We start from the raw sequence: 13,412 nt of genomic DNA, 5'->3' as shown, positions 1-13,412 counted from the left end.
ATGATCGGAAATTCAGAAATACCGAGGACCAAAAGCCAGGCACATCATTTTGAAAGCACTAACTTCGGAGAAGTGAGGGACTAACCTAAACAAATTTATTGGCAAGTTTTGTTTAACACCACTTCACTACAATCATACATTGAAAAAACATAAGCTTGAGAATACGGGATCAATACATAACTAGAGCCTACAAATGTAGACAAAATAAGCATAGGTTTCTTAAAAGATAGGGGGATACGGTGTTATGAGGAGCGGGCGGGGAAGTGGAACTGGAACTGAGTCCATGATCAGATCAGCCATGATCTTATTGAATGGCAGAGCAGGTTCGAGGGGCCATATGGCTTACTCCTGCTCCTATTTCTTATGCTCTTATGTTCTTAAATGAACAAAAAAAAGCAAAATAAGTAAAATTTACATCTACAAATCATGGTCGGTTAGCTCAGTTGGTTAGCGTGTGGTGCTAATAACGCCAAGATCGCGGGTTCGAACCCCGTACAGGCCATTCTTATATTTTATTTTCTATGTTTCTATTGGAGACAAAGCAGGAAAGAGGTACTGAGGGAATGATCAGCCATGAACTTATTGAATGGTGGTGCAGGCTCGAAGGGCCGAATGGCCTACTCCTGCACCTATTTTCTATGTTTCTGAATGGCCGACCCTTTATCCTAAGACTGTGACCCCTGGTTCTAAACTCTCCAGCCAGGGGGAACAACCTCTCAGCATCTACCCTGTCAATACACCTCAGAATCTTGTCTGATTCAATGAGAACTCCTCTCATTCTTCTAAATTATTTTCTGCATCTACCCTATCAAACCCTTTCATAACCTCTCAGTCTTGGCTGTGAAGTGCTTTTGGACGTCCTGAGGCGCTATATAAATGCATGTTTTTCCTTTTACACTAGCTAAATTCCATTAGGTCATGAATGAGTTTGTTTTTTTTATAAAAAGAAACACATCGATTAGTAGTTCGTGCTGAGCCTCATGACCGGCACTTTGAGTACATACGGCGTGCATGGGTTCCACAAGTGCACACATAAGCACAAAGCCCCATTCTGACGTCTGGAAAATAGCTGAGGATTAAAGTTTAGACAAGCGAACAAATCTTTCATGACAGCTGTGGCACCGCACATCAGAATTCCAACAGGCATCGCTGGAGTGGGAGAACAGTGGGGAGCACTAGTTTCCCACAGGACACGCTTTCGGATCACAGCCATTCCGCGGAAGGCAGCACCGAGCTGAAGCCAGGGGGAGAAAGCTGGATTAACCACCTTCCTCTCCAGCCTCGGGGCACCGAACCCAATTGCAATGCGCCTGCCATTAGCCAATGACCAGCGAACCGAGACCGAATCGTGAACCTCTCTGGAATGCACGGCTCAGTAGCCTACATTGGGAGAGCCCCATCTTAAATGAAAGCAGGAAACTCATGTAAAGCACCGTGCAAGTGAGAGGAAAAGAAAACTAAGTGTGTTGAGAGTCAGCCCCAGCTGCTCCTATGCATCTTGTTACAGAGAGCCTGTCCTCTCAGCTGGGGAATGCTGTCTGACACCTGGGAAATGCAAAGGAAAAAAAGGAGGACATTTTTTTTCTTTTTTTTTTAAATGAGAGTTGGAACCAGCACTGGCCCACTTGACAGAGCCCCAAGCAAAGATGAATGTGGTCCGACTGATGGAAGAGTGAATGCCACTGAATGCACATGGCACGCTGCCCTCCACACACTGCAAGCTGCTTCGGCACACTTTCTGCCAGCCATTTTCACACACACCTGGGTACAGCTCCTCTGACAGTCGAGTACAGAAAGGCAGCACCCCGGGGTAACAGTAACCCATGCAAGCCAGACAATACCGGGTCCAATTCCACTTTGGTGCCCAAGTTGCGTGATCGCACAGCAGCAGTTGGGATGTTGCAACTAACTTCCAACACCCCTGGCCCAGGGAAGGGCGAAACAAAAGTTCAACCACTCTTTCATTATTCAGTGAAGGCGCAGACGTGGATACTTGGCTGAGGACAGGAGCAGACTTGGCTGTGATGCCCCCACAGTGGAATTAGCCTGCACACACATTAAGAACTGCCACTTGCTTGATGTACTCAGATCTCATGGCACCCAGTAAGAGCCGGCATTTTTAGTACACCGATGAACATGTCCGATGCTATCCTACAATAGGGTTGTCCAATGCATTTGCCCGGGTTAACTCAGCAGACCGGTGGCTAATGGCTGTGGTGTGGGTTATTACCGAGCACTGCTTAGTCTCGCCCAGTACATTAGCCATTAGCTGGTTGAGTTAGCCTGGGCAGTGGTATGGGGTATTACAGCGCACAGTCTGGTCTAGCCCAGGGTTGTCTAATATGTGGAAAATTGTATTTCTGATTAGTAAATAAATTGAGTAATAGACATCACTTGTTGGGCATATGATCTCAATACTCATTCACATGACCTATGCATGTGAGCATCAACCATGTGTATTTGTTGGTACAAAAAGCAGAGTGTGCAAATGTTTTTTTGATCGTTGAGTACTTTACTTCCTTGGTTACTAAACAGTGGCAAAGGTTTGTCATGTAAATATATACATATGAAGTACATTAGCTGTATTGTGTAAGTGTATTAACGCATTTCTACTAAAATTAGCTCATGTGACTAAACAGTATCGCTATAGCCTCACCTGTGGCTAGTTAGCGATTTCTATTGGACAACTTGATAAAGCAAATGAATTCATCAATACTTCCACACTCACACTCACACTCACACTCACACTCACACTCACACTCACACTCACACTCACACTCACACTCACACTCACACTCACACTCACACTCACACTCACACTCACAGAAGCAGCCACCCACTTCAGGAAAACCACCGCTGTTAATCCTCGACTCCTATACTGGTGCAACCCGAGTGTACTTTGGCAAACTGCACGTTTTAGTCTACAACACTGCCATTCACTAAAGCAAGATTCCACAACAGGAACCAGTCAGCAAAGGAAATCCTCACCTGGATTTGAGTTACCTTTTCCCGGTCTCGAGCAACCTCTACGGTGGTCTTTGGTACATAAGAGCATTAGAACTAGGAGCAGGTGTAGGCCATACGGCCCCTCGAGCATGCTCCGCCATTTAATACGATCATGGCTGATCCGATCATGGACTCAGCTCCACTTCCCCGCCCGCGTCCCATAACCCCTTATTCCCTTATTGGTTAAGAAACTGTCTATCTCTATTGATGAAACTGAAATAACCGCTGAACTCAGGAACGCTGCTGCGAAGACATGTGAAGCAATCCTGGAGACAGCGAAGAAACCAGTTCAAGAACTTTACCTTCCCTTTTACAGGGACACCAACCGGTCTGAAGCCAGCAGATGCTCACTCTGGAGTGCTCAAAAAAGGTCCAACTGGTATGGTGGAACAGGGGACAGAGATCGAATCGACGCATACCAGAGTGCTTTAACCTGCTCGCAACCCCACCCCTCCATTCAAACCCTACCAAAATGCTTCATTCTGCCCACTAGCAAAGCTCCAGCAGTGGAGCTCTTTCAAGGGAAGCTATCTTCACCATACCAACTCTTTCACCCAATACAACAACTTGTATTTATATAGTGCCTTTAACATAGTGAAACATCCCAAGGCGCTTCACAGGTGCATTATGCAATAAAAGTTTGACACCGAGCCGTACAAGTAGAAATTAGCGCAGTTTGGTCAAAGAGGTAGGTTTTAAGGAGTGTCTTGAAGGAGGAAAGAGAGGTAGAGAGGCGGAGAGGTTTAGGCAGGGAGTTCCAGATCTTGGGGCCCAGGCAGCTGAAGGCACGACCACCAATGGTTGAGCGATTATAATCAGGGATGCTCAGGAGGGCAGAATTTGAGGAGCGCAGACATCTCAGGGGGGTTGTGGGGCTGGAGGGGATTACAGAGATAGGGAGGGGCGAGGCCATGGAGGGATTTGAAAATAAGGATGAGAATTTTGAAATCGAGGCGTTGCTTAACCGGAAGCCAATGTAGGTCAGCGAGCACAGGGGGTGATGGGTGAGCGGGACTTAGTGCGAGTTAGGACATGGGCAGCCGAGTTTTGGATCACCTCAAGTTTACGTAGGGTAGAATGTGGAAAGCCAGCCAGGAGTGCGTTGGAATAGTCACGTCTAGAGGTAACAAAGGCATGGATGAGGGCTCCAGCAGCGGATGAGCTGAGGCAGGGTGGAGACGGGCGATGTCACGGAGGTGGAAATAAGAGGTTTTAGTTAAGCCGCGAATATGTGGTCGAAAGCTTATTTCAGGGTCAAATCAAATATGGCACCAAGTTTGGTTCAGCCTCAGACAGGAGTTGGGGAGAGGGATGAAGTCAGTGGCTAGGGAATGGAGTTTATGGCAGGGACTGAAAACAATGGCTTCGGTCTTCCCAATATTCGATTGGAGAAAACTTCTGCTCATCCAGAAATGGATGTCAGATAAGCAGTCTGACAATTTAGAGACCGTGGAGGGGTCGAGAGAAGTGGTGGTGAGGTAGAGCTGGGTGTCGTCAGCGTACACATGGAAACTGACAATAGGACTGCTAGGATTAATCCAACCTGATTATCTGCAAATTATCCGTCATGTCACTGGTGGAAGATGATTACAAGTCAATCATTGGTGGCAAGATACCATTACACACATTTAGTGTTATCACTCAGCTTATTCAGGCTATTGGTGCCAGACTTGCATTAATACACACCTTTCATGACCTCAGGTCATCCCAAAGCGCTTTACAGCCAAAGTACTTGTGAAGTGTGGTCACTGTTGTAATGTAGGAAACATGGCAGGCAATTTGCGCACAGCAAGCTCCCACAAACAGCAAAGACCAGATAATCTGTTTTAGTGATGTTGGTTGAGGGATAAATATTGGCCAAGACAATGGGGAGAACTCCCCTGCTCTTCGAAGTAGTGCTGTGGGATCTTTTACATCTGTTTAATGTCTCATCAGAAACCTGTTTCACCATATTTTGTCTATAATACTCAGATCACTACCTCACCACTGACAAACCCGTCTGGGATGGCACAATCTGTAAGTGTACTGCTGGCCAATGGAAACTGTTCTGCCTCAGATTAACAGAACAGTGTGAAAAGTCTGTGAATAACCTAGTTTTAAAAATCTACAGGGCAACCTGGTGAAGACTGGCTCATGCCTGTGAAGACTGACTCGCGGCGGTGAAGATTGGCTCACAGGGTGCAAAAAAAATGCGATCATTTTGGCAGCAGTTTATGAAACACCTGACACTGCCAGAGAAAATGTGCCCTCCTATCAGTAACTTGTATTTATACAGCGCCTTTAATGTAGAAAAGATGTCCCGAGGAGTTCACAGTCAAAAGAGAACCCGAGCTGAAGAGATGGGCTTTAAGGAGCGTATTGCAGGAGAAGGCGGCAATTGTGAAAACTCTCAAGGAAAGGGTGATTGGAAAATCTTGCCCATAGTGCAAGGTCTGTTCATTCCACAGCACTGCTGGGCTGAGGTGTCAACAACTATTTTGTAAAACCATAAATCAAATGCCTCCTTATTAACGGGGGACACTAAAACCGACAAATAAACCAATTAACTTTTATCAAATTAAAATTTGGTTGCCGGAAGGCCGCGAGCGTATCGGTGGACACCGCGTGCTCCAGGGACACCCTGACTCGGATTTGTCCGCAGAAGTGAGGTAGGCAGTCGGGCTCAACAATCTCCTCGACCACCCGCTGCCTGCCTCGACCACCCGCTGACTGGAGTGCATCATCACTCCCGGCAACCAAATTTTTATTTGATTTAAGTTATGGCCCCCTTTGGCCATGCCCAGGAGCAGTCCTACGAGGAGGCCTTCCGACCTGCCCGCTCCCCTCCGCACAGGGTGCCCAAAGATCAGGAGTGTGGGACTGAAGTGCAACCAGAATTTGAGGAGCAACTCTTTCAAATAGTGGAAGAGGGGCTGCAACCTCGCACATTCGACATAGACATGGAACACGGACTTCTCCAGACCGCAGAAATTGCAGGCGGCCTGTGAGTCCGTGAACCGACTTAAAAAACGATTGCACGGGACTGCTCCATGCAACACCATCCAAGCCAAGTCCCCAATAAATAAAGGGAGGACTCCCGCGTAGAGAGCACTCCATTGGGGACCCCTGCCTCCTCCGGAAGGCAAGATGGTACACCATGTCATGTCCGGACGGCAGACGAGGATGACAAAGTGGAGAGTGTGCAAGAGCAGCTCGTACAGGAAACCTCTCCGCGCATCTGAGGCATCAACAGTCCCAGAGCGGGAAGCAGACAACATCGAGGGATACATCACGCTCACATTCTCCACCCACTGCATTCTCCACCACCTGTGCTAATGAGCCACCCCATATGGAACTGTTTTTATTTTCACTCAATGTTAAGTATCACCTTTGGGGAGTGTAAGGTTACTAACAACATCCACAGAATAAACAAACCCAGCCTTGCAAACTAACAGGCCTTCACATAAAAGCTTTTAGACTGCAGCGCCATCGCGTTAGTGCTCCCAGCACACCGGATACCCGCATTGGCACTAACACCAAAATACATTTGACGGACTTAATGACGGCAATGGCTGAGAAAGTAAACAAGTTTACTTTGGGGTTGCCATCGACTACGCAAGACAGGAGCCAGTGCCACCAACCTGGCACTCAGACCGACAGAACAACTTGCATTTATATAGCGCATTTAACGTAGTAAAATGTCCCAAAGGTTTTTCATGGGAGCATTCTCAGAAAAGATCTGACACATAAGGAGACATTAGAACAGGTGATCAAAAAGGTAGGTTTTAAGGAGGGGAGAGAGGGAGGTAGAGAGGCGGAGAGGTTCAGGGAGGGAATTTCAGAGCTTGGGGCCTAGGCAGCTGAAGGTACAGCCACCAATGGTGGAGCGATGGAAATGGGGGAAGGGGACACGCACAAGAATTGGAGGAGCGCTGAGATCGCGGGGCTGTAGGCAATGTCCCGCTAAGCCGCGCGGCTGTCTGGAAGTCCCGCGCGAGCCAGTCACTGGATACTCAACACAAGATTTCACCAAATTGTGAACAGGTCGTGCAGCCCAAAAAGAAAATGAAGGCAAACATTGGTTGTGGGGCTGGAGGAGGTTACAAAGACAGGGAGGGGCAAGGCCCGTGTAGGGATTTGAACACAAGGGTGAGAATTTTTAAATCAAGCTGAGGTGTAGGGGGAAGGCAGGAGCAGAACACATAGGTACAGCAAGGCATCGATAAAAAAAAGAGAAACTACAGATGCTGGAATAAGAGATGCTGGAAATAGCTGGACTATCTAAAAAGCAGAAAAGACAGGTTATTGTTTATAGTAGAGACTTCTCATTATCAGAGAAATGATATGTTGCACAGACAGGAGCACTGATAAAAGGTCTCCACCCAAACCTTCCCTCTTTCAGGTACTGATACACCTGCTGTGCAATTCCAGTATCTGTTTCTATTTTGTGCATGTGTGTGTGTAATTGAAGCTTTCTCGCCTGCACACAACATTGGGAAAGGTCTGTCACTCCAAAGCCACTTCCAATCTGCGGGCAATCATTTTCAGAGCTGCCACTGAGGAGAACAATGTTGAAGTGATTCACAACGGTTACCTCGATGAAGAATGTGTACCTCAGTACCCACACCTGCAAGCTGTTCAGACCTGGTAATAAACCAATGGTAGCAACCCTGGCTATTTCTTTTTTTTTTAAAAAGGAGCTATAAATTCCTAGCAGTCTAGTGGGGGCAGGGAACGCAGCCTCGCAGTTGGGATTCATCGATCCACTATTTCGAAGAAGAGGAGAGTTCTCTCCGGTGTCCTCGGGCCAATATTGATCCCTCAATCAATATCACTAAAACAGATTATCTGGTCATTATCACATTGCTGTTTGTGGGAGCTTGCTGTGCGCAAATTGGCTGCCACGTTTCCCACATTACAACCGTGACTACACTCCAAAAATACTTAATTGGCTGTAAAGCGCTTTGAGACGTCCTGAGGTTGTGTAAGGCGCTATATGCAAGTGTTTCTTTCTTTCAATCCTCATTATACTGGGGGAGAAGATACATGCCCTCCTGGTAGTGTAACTTCCAGCCACACTCCTCTGGTTCAATGTCAGAGTGGACATACAGGCTTGAGCAAGACATATAATTGGCTAGGGAAGCAAAAAGATCTGGGAATACAGAAACACAAGCCGCTAAAAGTAGCAAAGCAAGTTGTTAGATGTGGCCCTTATGGCTAAAGGGATCAAGGGGTATGGACAGAAAGCAGGAAATGGGGTACTGAAGTTGCAAAAATGATCAGCCATGATCATACTGAATAGTGGTGCAGGCTGGAAGGGCCGAATGGCCTGCCTCTGCACTTATTTTCGATGTTTCTATGTTTTTATAAGGCCATAAAGTGTCCAAACAAAGTACAGGGGTTTATTGCTAGAAGAATAGAATCCAAAAGCAGGAAGGTAATGTTAAATGTATATGGAACCTTGCACACTTGTGGAGTACTGCGTGCTGGTCTGGTCTCCATACTACAGAAAGGGTATTGAAACATGGCGAAGGTGCAGGAAAAATTCGTAAAAGTGTTTGCAGAATTGAGAGAATGTGACTTTCTGGAAAGATTGAGCACATTAAGATCTTTTCTCTGGAAAAGAAACTGAGACCTGATTGAGGTCTTTAAAATGATAAAGGGATTGAATAGAGTGGATGTGGAGAAACGGTTCCCACTTGTTGGTGAGTCCGAAACAAGATAGCATAAATATAAGATAGCCATCAACAGATCAAATAAAGAATTTAGGAGGAATTTCTTTACAGAGTAATGAGAATGTGGAACTCGCTACCACGTCTTGAAGCAGATAGCATTGACACATTTAAAAGGAAGGCTTGATGTATACGTGAGGGAGAAGGGAATAAAGGGATACAGGGGGCAGGATGGGAAGAGGCAATTAAAGTAGGAGGAGGCTCGTGTAGAGCAAAGACAGGAGTGAGCCTTTGGCTTCGTGGTCATATTCATGTCCGAGTCAGAAGGAGCAGGGTTCGAAGTGCACCACAGTCCCGGTGAGTGGAGACCAGAGCTCTGGCTCGGAATCCTGGAGTGACAGCCAGCAACACCAACTTGCATTTATAGAACGTCTTCAACATAGGAAAACGTCAGGCGCGTCACAGGGGCATTATCAAACAGAATTTGACACCGAGCCACGTGAGATATTAGGACGGCTGACCAAAAAGCTTGGTCAAAGAGGTAGGTTTTAAGGAACATCTTAGAGGAGGAGAGAGAGGTGGAGAGGTTTAGGGAGGGAATTCCAGAGCTCGAGGCCGAAACAGCTGAAGGCACGGCCACCGATGATTTTTCACCCAGAGGGTGGTGGGGGTCTGGAACTCACTGCCTGGAAGGATGGTAGAAGCAGAAACCCTCATCGCATTTTAAAAGTATTTGGATGTGCACTTAAAGCGCCATAATCTTCAGATCTGATTATGGGATTGGGCTGAATAGCTCTTTGGTCGGCCGACGCAGACACGATGGGCCGATATGGCTTCCTTCCGTGCTGTAAATTTCTATGATTCTATGATGGAGTGATTAAAATCAGGGATGCACACAAGGCCAGAATTAGAGGAGCGCAGAAATCTTGGAAGGTTGTTGGGCGGGAGGAGGATGGGGTGATAGGGAGGGGAGAGGCCATGGAGGGATTTGAAAACAAGGATAAGGATATTAAGATTGAAGCATTGCCGGAACGTATCCAGCAGGGTGGCCCGCCCTCATCGTACAGCTTGTGTGAGCTTATACAACCCCTCACGCCTCGAGACTAACCATCCTCTCGGCTGGCATAGAGATGGTTACAGCCACTGAAGGAGTGTTCATGTCGCGGTCAATCATACATTCAGTCTTCAAATATGGAATTACAAAAATAACTGGCATAGATCAGCTGGGCTGAATGGCCTGTTTCAGTGCTGTAGATTCTATGCATATCCAGCCAACTCTGGAAGGTTTTGTAGTATGTAACTTCGTGATTTATTCATTTGTACCCACACAATCTAGCTAACAGGAAGTACACAGCCCCCTCATGCTCAGTATTCTATAAAGCAAGAACATCTAATCACTACAAAAAGCTCTTCAAATGTGGTAGAAATAATTGTATAACCCTTGGCAGACATTTCACCTACATTAAAGGAAAATATAATTTCTTGGTGTAGGTAAAATCATTACACCAAACGACAAGACTCCAGATTTCTGCATAAAGAACTAATTTAGATGTCCGACACTTGATTAAACAACAATACAACATAATACAGACACACACAAATACCAACCAGATTGTCCTGAAGTTACAAAATGGAGCAATGAAAAAGATTTATCCCAGTGATTCAGTGGTAACTTTACTGTCAAGTATCATATGGAGCCAAAAAGAGCAAGAAGGTCACAGATTTTATGCCTGGTCTTTGCTGCATTAGCTCAGTTCAACAAGGTGAAAGTAAGGATTCCTAACTGGCCTCAGTGGTCCTCTGTTTAAATGGATCCTGCTTAAACTTCACCATTTTAATGTCAGGCTCTCCTGTAATACCTCACACAATTAAATATCCTGTTCATATGTAGAGAATAGTTACTTTGGCATAGTGCCAGAGGACATCTGTGGTACCATAATCCAACATTGGGGAAGGTACCAGGGCAGATCAAACATTGGGCAAAATACCAGGGCAATCACCTGGCGGAGCCATATCCCAGAATTGGCAAGGTGCTAGGGACTCGCTTGTAAAACCGCATCCCAGTGTGGCTGAGGTAGATGGGGCTTATCTATGGAACCATAGTGTGATTGGGTGAAGAGGGGAGTGACCTACCCCAGTGCGACTGGGGGAAGAGGGGGGGGGGTGACCTACCTCAGTGCGACTGGGGGAAGAGGGGGGGGTGACCTACCCCAGTGCGACTGGGGGAAGAGGGGGGGTGACCTACCCCAGTGCGACTGGGGGAAGAGGGGGGGGTGACCTACCCCAGTGCGACTGGGGGAAGAGGGGGGGGTGACCTACCCCAGTGCGACTGGGGGAAGAGGGGGGGGTGACCTACCCCAGTGCGACTGGGGGAAGAGGGGGGGGTGACCTACCCCAGTGCGACTGGGGGAAGAGGGGGGGGTGACCTACCCCAGTGCGACTGGGGGAAGAGGGGGGGGTGACCTACCCCAGTGCGACTGGGGGAAGAGGGGGGGGTGACCTACCCCAGTGCGACTGGGGGAAGAGGGGGGGGGGATGACCTACCCCAGTGCGACTGGGGGAAGAGGGGAGTGACCTACCCCAGTGCGACTGGGGGAAGAGGGGGGGGGGTGACCTACCCCAGTGCGACTGGGGGAAGAGGGGGGGTGACCTACCCCAGTGCGACTGGGGGAAGAGGGGGGGTGACCTACCCCAGTGCGACTGGGGGAAGAGGGGGGGTGACCTACCCCAGTGCGACTGGGGGAAGAGGGGGGGTGACCTACCCCAGTGCGACTGGGGGAAGAGGGGGGGTGACCTACCCCAGTGCGACTGGGGGAAGGGGGGGGGGTGACCTACCCCAGTGCGACTGGGGGAAGGGGGGGGGGTGACCTACCCCAGTGCGACTGGGGGAAGAGGGGGGGGGGTGACCTACCCCAGTGCGACTGGGGGAAGAGGGGGGGGGGTGACCTACCCCAGTGCGACTGGGGGAAGAGGGGGGGGTGACCTTCCCCAGTGCGACTGGGAGAAGAGGGGGGGTGACCTACCCCAGTGCGACTGGGGGAAGAGGGGGGGTGACCTACCCCAGTTCGACTGGGGGAAGAGGGGGGGTGACCTACCCCAGTGCGACTGGGGGAAGAGGGGGGGTGACCTACCCCAGTGCGACTGGGGGAAGAGGGGGGGTGACCTACCCCAGTGCGACTGGGGGAAGAGGGGGGTAACCTACCCCAGTGCGACTGGGGGAGATGGGGGTGACGGGGGTCACCTACCCCAGTGCGGTTGGGGGAGATGGGGGGGGGTCACCTACCCCAGTGCGGTTGGGGGAGATGGGGGGGTCACCTACCCCAGTGCGGTTGGGGGAGATGGGGGGGTCACCTACCCCAGTGCGGTTGGGGGAGATGGGGGGGTGACCTACTCCAGTGCGACTGGGGGAGATGGGGGTCACCTACCCCAGTGCGACTGGGGGAGATGGGGGTCACCTACCCCAGTGCGACTGGGGGAGATGGGGGTCACCTACCCCAGTGCGACTGGGGGAGATGGGGGTCACCTACCCCAGTGCGACTGGGGGAGATGGGGGTCACCTACCCCAGTGCGACTGGGGGAGATGGGGGTCACCTACCCCAGTGCGACTGGGGGAGATGGGGGTCACCTACCCCAGTGCGACTGGGGGAGATGGGGGTCACCTACCCCAGTGCGACTGGGGGAGATGGGGGTCACCTACCCCAGTGCGACTGGGGGAGATGGGGGTCACCTACCCCAGTGCGACTGGGGGAGATGGGGGTCACCTACCCCAGTGCGACTGGGGGAGATGGGGGTCACCTACCCCAGTGCGACTGGGGGAGATGGGGGTCACCTACCCCAGTGCGACTGGGGGAGATGGGGGTCACCTACCCCAGTGCGACTGGGGGAGATGGGGGTCACCTACCCCAGTGCGACTGGGGGAGATGGGGGTCACCTACCCCAGTGCGACTGGGGGAGATGGGGGTCACCTACCCCAGTGCGACTGGGGGAGATGGGGGTCACCTACCCCAGTGCGACTGGGGGAGATGGGGGTGACATACCCCAGTGTGGTTGGGGGAGGGATCTACCCCAGTGTGGATGCATAGCCCGAGGTTGCAGTCGTTTTTTCCCAATGACTTTGTGAAGCACTTTAGAGCGGTTACTGCTTCACCAACAGCGCCTCCCCCGAAAAAAAATCAAAGTGTGCGGGGTAAGGGAGGCAGGCGGGGCCCTGGGCAGCGGGAGCCCCCCACAGACAGGCGGTGGCACTGTCCCCAGCCCGAGCCCCCGCGGCCCACCTCCCTTCCGCCGGCGGGCAGGCAGCGCACCGCCTTCACTTGCTGCCCTCTCGCCGTTTTCTACCCTCCTTCACCCTGCCCTGCCAGCCGGCCGCCGGCTACTCCCCGGCCTCACCTCAGCCCGTCTCCCGCCGTCTCCAAGATTCTCTTCAGCCGAGGGAAAGCTCAGGCCGGAAGTGCGCGCCCCTCACCGCCCCCCCCCCCCCATTTTCGGCGTGATTGACATCAGGACCGATCAATCAGTAGCTCGCCTGCTACCGGACGTGCCCGCCCCTTCTCCGTCTGATTGACAGCTGGACCGATCAATCAAACATAATCACGCCCTCTTTGATCGACACGCCTGTCGAGCGGCTCGGCTGCAACAGATAGCCAATTAGCATCAAGTGAGATTTGACTGACAGCGATACGCTCCAATCAGACGAAGGCGCGTGCCTGATTACTAATTCCATAGACGCAGATCGCTGATCCAATAGCGACGCGG

At 50.4% G+C, this 13,412-nt stretch overlaps 1 protein-coding gene and 1 non-coding gene across 2 annotated transcripts in view; one reads left to right on the top strand and one right to left on the bottom strand.

Moving 5' to 3' along the window:
• Window positions 1-13,082, bottom strand: part of LOC139229971 (myocardin-related transcription factor A-like) — a 240,402-nt gene extending 227,320 nt beyond the window's left edge. Inside the window, exon 1 of the mRNA XM_070861664.1 lies at window positions 13,047-13,082. The gene's annotated coding sequence lies outside the window, so the exon portion shown is untranslated. The remainder of the gene's footprint in view (window positions 1-13,046) is intronic.
• trnai-aau (transfer RNA isoleucine (anticodon AAU)) lies at window positions 429-502 on the top strand. Its single transcript has one exon. It is a non-coding gene; the product is annotated as a tRNA-Ile (tRNA).
• Window positions 13,083-13,412: the final 330 nt, after the last annotated feature.

The sequence above is a fragment of the Pristiophorus japonicus genome, chromosome 19 (genome assembly GCF_044704955.1).
Source record: "Pristiophorus japonicus isolate sPriJap1 chromosome 19, sPriJap1.hap1, whole genome shotgun sequence".
In the NCBI taxonomy this organism is placed as follows: domain Eukaryota; kingdom Metazoa; phylum Chordata; class Chondrichthyes; family Pristiophoridae; genus Pristiophorus; species Pristiophorus japonicus.
The sequence above is the reverse complement of the archived record's forward strand: the minus strand, read 5'-3'. Positions and strand labels throughout refer to the sequence as shown.